The sequence below is a fragment of the Serinus canaria genome, chromosome 4A, assembly GCF_022539315.1.
Source record: "Serinus canaria isolate serCan28SL12 chromosome 4A, serCan2020, whole genome shotgun sequence".
NCBI classification, from domain to species: Eukaryota; Metazoa; Chordata; class Aves; order Passeriformes; family Fringillidae; genus Serinus; species Serinus canaria.
This window is the reverse complement of record NC_066318.1, coordinates 5,879,631-5,887,855: the sequence shown is the minus strand read 5'-3', so window position 1 is coordinate 5,887,855 and position 8,225 is coordinate 5,879,631.

The following is an 8,225-nucleotide window of genomic DNA, read 5'->3' as shown; positions in this document are numbered from 1 at the left end:
AGGGCTGTGGGGACATGTGGGTACCCAGCTGGGGACAGGCACAGGGCTTGCCTGGTGCTGGCAGTGCCAGGGGCTCCCATCCTGGGCAAGGCAATGGGGAGCAACAGCAACCCCCCATCTCAGCTCTATGGTGGATAAAACATCCTCTGCCTCCAGCAGATGGACCTGGAGACTGGGATGGACCTGGAGACGGGGATGGGTGTGCAGCTCTCACACACCCCTCGATAATTCAGGGCTTTGCCAAAGGGTCCCTGTCACCAATGCCAGCCCTGTCCCACCCTTGGCTGTGGCTGTGGGGTCCCCAGGGTCCTGAGGAAGGGAGCAGCCCCCAGGCTGGGCTGGCTGGGAGTAGAAACTTCTATTGTTTTCCCACCTGTCCGAGTTACAAAGGGCCAAATGGATTTTCATGAAATGTTATTAAAAAATGAAAAGGGTTTGGCTTCCGGGCCGAGGCCCCGAGTGCCAAATCCGCCCCAGGCAGAGTTTTATGACTAAGTCTGTAATAAAAGCCTTTGAAAGGGGGGCTTAAAACTGGAGTCTCCACAGACCCTCTCCACTCAAGGGCAGCACATGGGGGATTGCAATGTGTTTATATCCTGCTCGGCCTCTTCTGAAGGCTTTTTTCTGTGACAGGGACAGTGTACCCCTGCTCTGCTGTCAGTGTCCTGCTGGAGATGGCTCCCAGGCAGGCAGGGACCCATCTTCTGCCAGAGTTTGCCTGGGGGGAGCATCAAGGGACCAGGGAGAGAGGGGACGTAGCTCCAGACACATCCTAGGGCAGAGCAGCTCCCAAAAAGCCCCGTGCTTGGTGCATGCCAAGGAGCCCCTGTGTCCTGAGGCTGCCTGGGGGGTACCCCGGGCCAGCACCCCATGGGACAGGGGCACCCTGTATTGTCACCCCATGCTTCAGCTGATATTTTGGCCTCTAGAGGGTGGAAAAGGCATTTCTGAGGGATTGTCTGAGGGCTGGAATGCTGTGAGCACCCACTGGCTTGGGAAGGTCCTTGGGGAGTGAGCTTGAGCAGGTCCAGGTGGGTGATACCTGGATGTCACCCTGTGAGGGTGGCACATGTGCTTCCTGCAAACGTGTTCCGGCTGCTTGGAATTCTGCCTGCAAACCTCAGCTTCAAATGATTTGTAAATAATGTTCTCATTACTTTGCTAGCTCTAATTAGGACAAAGAGGGGGGGGAAATGAAGTATTTAGGCTGACTCCCAGGGAAACTGCATAGAGCAGAGCAGCTCCATGGGCTGCAGAGCAGTATCCTAAAGGGAGCGCTGGAAACCTTGAGCTGTTTGAATTTAGGCTGGGGAAGCCCTGGAGGTTAATGCAGGGCCTGTATTGGCCTGGGGAGAGGAGGTGAGAGATAAAAAGGCCCCTTTCACTGCTCTCCAGGCACTGCAGTGAAAGGCAGGCTGCAGATCTCCCTTCCCTGCCATCCACCGATCCTCGGGCTGGAATGTCGGGCTGGGCTCTTTTGTGATCAGGGTTTCAATTGGCGTTTAACAGGATCAGTGCAGCAGAGCAGTGAGACATCACTTCAGTGCTGCAAAGCCCCCGCTGCAGCTAAAGCTGTGTCACTTGATGGCTTTGCTGCCACCGTGGCCGTGTTTGCTGTCACTCACAGGCTGAGCAGGCTCCGAGCAGCAGCGAGGGCTGGGAGGGTGAGGGGGTGTTGTCTGAAGTTAATGACCATGGCGGGAGACAGGAGCTGGGGTTGGATGGAGGTGATGCCTGTGGAGCTGCTGGCAGCCAAAGGACAGGTTGGGGTGGGCGCCTGGCTGATGTCTGGTCAAGACCAGGCCTGTGAAGAGATCCCAAGGGGCTCCTTGTGGTCATGGCCGGGCTCAACTGTGTCACAGTTCACCAGAAAAACCTGGTGGAGTTTGGCTTCTACATGATATCTAACAAATGAACACTCCAGCTTCTCGTGCCTTCTCCTTTGCCTGCAGAGTGATCAGATATTGGGTGGCAGGAGTAGCTGTGAAGGTACAAAACCTTTGTGCCCCACAGAAAATGGGCTCTGAGAGGGGAAACAGCTGAGCCAGAGTGGAGATGCCTTGGCATAGGATGCCCAGAGAAGCTGTGGCTGTCCCATCTCTGGAAGTGACCCAGGCAAGGCTGGGTAGGGCTTGGAGCCACCTGAGATATCTGTCAGGGTTGGGGTGATGGCTCTGGGGTGGTGGGGTGGTGTGGTGACACTGAGGGGGCTGGATGGGCTCAGGGTGGCCAGTGCCAGCTGGGCACCCCCACAGCTCTGGCACTGGGCAGAGTCACAGTGGGTGATTGCAAAGGAGGGGTGGCAATTCCCCCTTATACCCCTGAGCAGGGCAGCAGGAGGGGGCACACGGGCCTGGCCATGCTGGGGTGGGCACTGCAGCTCCGTGAGCTGCAGGAGAAGGGAAGCTGGAGTTTGGGGTTGTTTGCTGCAGAAGGGAATGAGCTGAAGACAATGTCAAGCTCTGTAAATATTTATCAGATGAATGGGAGCGGGGTTTGAAACGTTAGACAGCTGAGAAATGGCTGTTTTAATAATTCTCCTGATAAATGAAAACCTCGGGTGGAGGGACAGGGAGCAGGTCATGGGGGAGGGGAGTTGTTTAGAGATTTGGAGCTTGGGAAGCTGTCCCGGGCTGAGATGGGGCCATGGGCCTTCCCCCTTGGGGATGAGGAGCTGGGACAGCCCTGCAGGACCTGGTCTCTGCTGCCTCCCACGCCCACAGCCTGTGCAGGGCTGGTTTAGGGGTGACACAGGAGAGGCACACAGGGATGCATAAGGGAAAAAGACACAAATCTCATTTTTCAGACCTGAAATTCCTGCTGCAGTGCAGCACGGGGGGAATGTGCAAGCAGGGCATCATCCAGCTCTCACTGTTTTCCCACTTAAGCATCTACAGCTTCGTGCCCAAGGAATGCAGGAGCAGGGTAGCTCCAGCCTTGGAATTCTCCCTCTGCATCTCCTGGAGCTGTGCCTGGGCCAGGACCCAGGTCTGGCTCAGGGATGCTCCATCAGATCCTGGCAGGGGAAACCTGAAATCCCAGGGTGGGGGCTGGCAGGTGAGCAGGGAGCTCAGCTCCACGGGCTTTGCTTTCAAATGCGTGTGCAAGCTCGGGGCCTGCACGGAGAGTTGATTAATTGCTGGCCATCTTGGAAGGGCTGTATTTTTTTTTAAATAGTGTTATTTTAAACAAAACTTTGCAGTTCCCCTTTAAAGGAGACATCTGGGCTCAACGTGGCAGGCAGGGGAGAGGCTGGAGAGTGGGGATGGGCTCAGGGAGAGGGATGTGCAGGAAAAACACCATCCCTGCATGGGATCTGTGGGGCAGCTCACCCTGTGCCAGGCTGGGCCAGGGCCAGGACATGCCCACCCTCCTGGCAGTGCCAGGAGTTCTGTGGGACAGGGGATCTGTGGCCAAGGATCCCTGATTTGCTGCAGGGAGGGGAGATTTGGCTTCCAGGAGGGAACACCTTGGAGATAATCCCATGACAGTGCTCAGGAATAGCCATGCTCTGGATCCGCCAGGAAGATTCCTGCTGCTGCCAGGACACAAGTATGGGGGAGATAAACCTTCTCCCCTCCCCTCCTAAAGCCTCCCCAGACTCCCTGGGGCTGGGTAGGATTATCCCACGTGGGCAAGCTGTCCTATCAATGTCCTTTATGGGATGTGCCTCTGGCTGTGGGCACTGGGGGACATTGGGGTGTTTGGGGTGCAGGGAGCTCTGGTTTGGCTTTTTATCCACTGTAAAGTCTTGGGCTCTTCTACTCCCTGGGCTTTGGGGCAAGCTGGAGCACAGCTGAGACAGAGGAATAAAGCAAAGCTTTTGTATTTATTTGTCTTTTAATGCTCTGCCATATTCACCTTTCAGGAAATTTCCGTCTGCTCCACGAGCTCCTCGCCCGGCTCCGCACAGAGGCTCCACATGGTTTCGTTTTCCTCGCAGCACCAATAAATCTGTGAGTGAAAGCGGCTGCTGGAGGGCTCTGCTCCACGGCAGAGCCTCCCTCACCCACGCAGGATGTCCGTGTCAGCAGCCTGCAAATCCTCCTGCTGCCCGGCGGGGAGCCGGGGTGGGGGCCGGCGATGGGGCTGCCTTCCCGCCGGGATGCTGCAGGGATCCTGAGAGGGCAAAAACTCCTCCAGTGGAGCTGTTCACAGCTGGATGGCTCTGCCCAGAGCTCCCTGAGGTCACTGAGAGCTGGCACTGAGAGCCAGGAGACAGGGCATGTCCCTTTGAGTGTGCAGGACAGGCAGGCATCCACACCGGGCACAGCACCCAAAAGGTTTTTTGGGAGCTCCAGCTGATTGCCCAATGTTGTTCCATCAGCTGCAAAGCCTCCAGAGCCACTTTCTCCCCAAAGCTGAAATCATTGCCAGGTTCTCCTCACTTCAGCCAACTTCTCAGCTCCCACTGTGAGAAACGTGTGTTTTTAGTTAATGAAAGCCGAGATTAACTCATGACCCCGGAGTCTGGGAGATGGCACTTTAATAAAACTGATAAATAGCAGCTTTCTGATAAAAATCACTTCTTAAAATGCAACTCGATTGTTTTCCCTCCCTCCCAATGGCCCCCCAGGCTCAGGCGTTGCTTGGGAGGGCCTGAGGGCACAGAGAGGGTGTGAAACAAGAAGGTTGTGGGTTTGTTCCCCGGCAGAAATTGCCTGTGGTTTGCTCCAGGGCTGGCAGGTGCTCCGAGCCAAGGCTCTGGCTCTCAAACGGGCTCCCTGCATTAGAAGCAAACACTGTTATCCTTTATTCCTGTAGATCCTGTTGATATCTCATGAAAATGATTTTGGCTGCACTCATGGTTCAGGCTGGGAGCTCTGACATCTGAGGGCAAAGCCTGTTCTTTGCCAAGCAGAGACTGGAAATGTTGGGGTTGCCAAACCCCCTCCTCACTCTTCCTCCTCCCCAGCCTCAGGCAAAGGTGGTGCAGGGCTTGCTGGGCTGGAAAATTGCATTTTCCCACTCATATCCCAGCCAGGCCTTGGACTGGAAGATGGGGGGCTGGACTCTCCTGTTCCCCCTCCTGGTGACAGGGGTGTCATTTGCAGGGTCCCAGCAGCTCTGTGGGTGTGTGGTACTGGGAATGGCCTCAAGCTGAGCCAGGGGAGGTTAAGTTGGATATTAGGAACACATCCTTCATGGAAAGGGTGGTCCAGCCCTGGCACAGGCTACCCAGGGCAGTGGTGGAGTCCCCATCCCTGGAGGGATTTAACAGACATGTGGATGTGGCACCTGGGGACATGGGACAGTGGTGGCCTTGGCAGTCTGGGGAACAGTTGGACTCCATGGGCTTTTCCAACCTTTTGTAAATGATTCTGGGATTTTACAATGCCATGGGTCTCCCATCTGAGCAGATCAAGCCCAGTGCTCAATGATACCCTTCTCCAACTACCTTCATCCCCTCCTCCTCTTCTTCTTCCTCTTCCTCCCCCCAGCTGCCTGATGCTTTCTTCCCAAGCTTTCCCTGGCTCTCCCGACTGTCCCCATTTCCAAATCCATCCTGAGTTACAGCTGAACTGGGATGCTTAGGGAGGGCTGACTATGCAATCCAGCCCCTTTTGTTACCTTTCCCTTTGCTCCAGGGTTTGATCCATCTTGGATAACCAGAGAGCTCTTCTGGGGAAAGCAGCTATTTTTATTTCAGTTCTTACACCAACCCAAGCACATTTCTGCAGGCACAAAACAAATTCCACGTGGAAGAGAATTAATGTGGCCCCAGAGCTGTGCTGGGAATGATACACACATGGCAGAGGAATGAGGCCAGAGCCCTGAAGATGCCTGGGAGTAAGAAAATGTTCACTGACAAGAAAAGCTGTCATTAGTGGTTTATGAAGGTGTTTGTCCTGCCTTGTGGCAGGAGAGAGAAGGGAGGAGTGGGATTTGGAGGAGGCTGCTTTAGCCATCCCCCACCACAGCCACCTCCACCCAGAGGAGCCCAAATGTCACTCTTGGTCCCCTTTGCCCCTGAGCTGCATCCCCTGGTGCTGCTGGCAGGGAGGGGGGCACAAGCAGGGTGTTTGTTCCTGGGGATGATGATCCCACTGTCCCCATCCCCATTGCTGTGCCTGCGGGAAGATCAGCAGCTGATTGGGGAAGTCATTTTCCAACAGCACAAATCAATATTTATTATAATGAAAAAGAGAGATTGATATCAGGAAGGGTGATAATAATAAAAAACCCCCATGTCTAAAGTTATTACTTGTATGTACAGGCGAGGATGAAAAGACCATCCCCAAACAGAGGCTTTGTTGGTTTCTTTTCCTTTGTAGAAACAGATTCCTCTGATATTCTCCCTCAGATGCTCCCAGGCACCCTGCTGAGGTTTTGATGTTCAGCTTGCATCCAGAATATTGAGCATGAAATCCAAACATTCCTTCTGGTGGCAGCTGAGGGATAATGGAGGAGCCTCTACCATTCCCTGGGGGAGACCCAGAGGTGGAGGGGATGCAGGTAGGGAACTGCACTAACCAACCAACATTTTGAGCTGTTTTGATGTTGTTTTTTGTACCAGGGCTGCAAACATCATGCCCAGGGCTCTGCCACCTGAGCTTTGCTGCCTGGACCACTGGGCAGGACTGTGTCCTGTGGAGGCAGCAGGAACCAGTGAGAGGGTGGTCAGAGAGAGCTCTCACTAATATGTGCACCACAGACAACCTCACCTGGCCAGGAGGTTGTGTGGTCACTTCCCAGCCCTACCTCGAGCTCTCCTGAACCTGGATCAGGTGAGGCCAGAGGGTGCTGCTGGAGAATGGTTTGGGAGAGTGGTTCTTAGCTTGTGGAAAGAACCTCCCCAAAATCTCAGAGATAATCCCAAACATCAGCACCTTTTCACCAGTGGTGGCTTCTCAGAGTGCAGCATCTCCAACTCCATCCTCAGAGCACACATGGTTAAAGCAGAAGAAACAAGGCAGATTTCAGGATGGTGGTGTAGAAATGGGACTCAGAGGATGCTCAGACATGAGCAAGCCTGTTCCTGTGCCAGCTCCCTGAGCTCCTGCTCCCCAAATTCCTGCCCTTTGGCCCAGTTGGCAGTGGGGGAGAGCAGGGACCAGGCAGCAATGAGCTGTCTCCTTAGCAAGGTGAGCTTCCTGAGTCATCAATAAATCAGTTTTGTGCTCATTAAATCCCCATTCCCATCTGGAAAAGCAGCCATGAACTAATTGATTCTTCTTGATGCTGTACCCAGGCTCTTTGGTGCTGCTCCCACTGACACCCTGCTCTCTCCTGTCCCTGCCATGAGTGCACATGGCCATCTCCAGCCTCTCCAGCAGCACTTTGGAAAACAAACAGCATTTCAGCATCAGGAACCCCACTAATCAGGTCTGGGATTCGGGTCTGATGCCTGGAATGTGATCCCAGTACTTTGGGGGGATGCAGTTGCCCTCATTACCCCCCTTCTCTCCCTGCACTCCTGCTCTGGGCTCCCTCCCCCAGGTCCTGCCAGGGGGTTCCCACTGTCCCCCCTCTCCCAGCTTCTCATTTCCCAAAGCTGACACCAGTGACTGTTCCTTCCTTTGCATAGCTCATCCCTGTTCAATTTTCCCTTCTGAAATGCTCTAAAGCTCCCAGGTTTGCTCCTTCAAAGAACTCAAAGCTTTTCTCTCTTTCCCAGAGATTAATTATGGCTTCAAACACCTGCAGTAACTTCCTTCAATTACCAGGATTCTGCTCAGGAACTTCTCAAGGATTAAAACTTCTTCTGCCTTTCACTTGAAAAAATCTTGCTCTGAGCCAGGCCCAGGCCCCACTGGCAGTTACAGCTGAAAGAGCCATAAATTTGGGTTAATCTGACTAAAACCTTGCAGTGTGCAGAGAGGGACTGTTTTCCAATCTCTCAAGAATCCTGCCTATGCAAGGGTTACTTTCCTGCAGTCTTGGAGTTGATCTGAAAGCCAAATCCTTCATTCCTGCTCACACAGCACCACTTAAGTGCCCAGTTTTGCTCTTCATCTCATCAGCAGTGGCTGCCCAGGGCCAGGCAGGGCTGTGGCAGGAGGGAAAGGGGTCAGGGATGGGAGTTGGGTTGGAGATGTGTCTGCTGGAGCTGGAGGGAGCAGACACCCTTGGCAGCATCCTGGCACTGGCTCCTGCAGAGGTTCTTCAGGGGATAGCCAGAATTCCTGGCTGTGGCACCAGAGGATGAACAACTGCTGCCCTAGGAACCTCCACTGCTCTGTGGGATGGAGGAGAGAGTAAAAGGCATGGAGAAGAAATGGGAA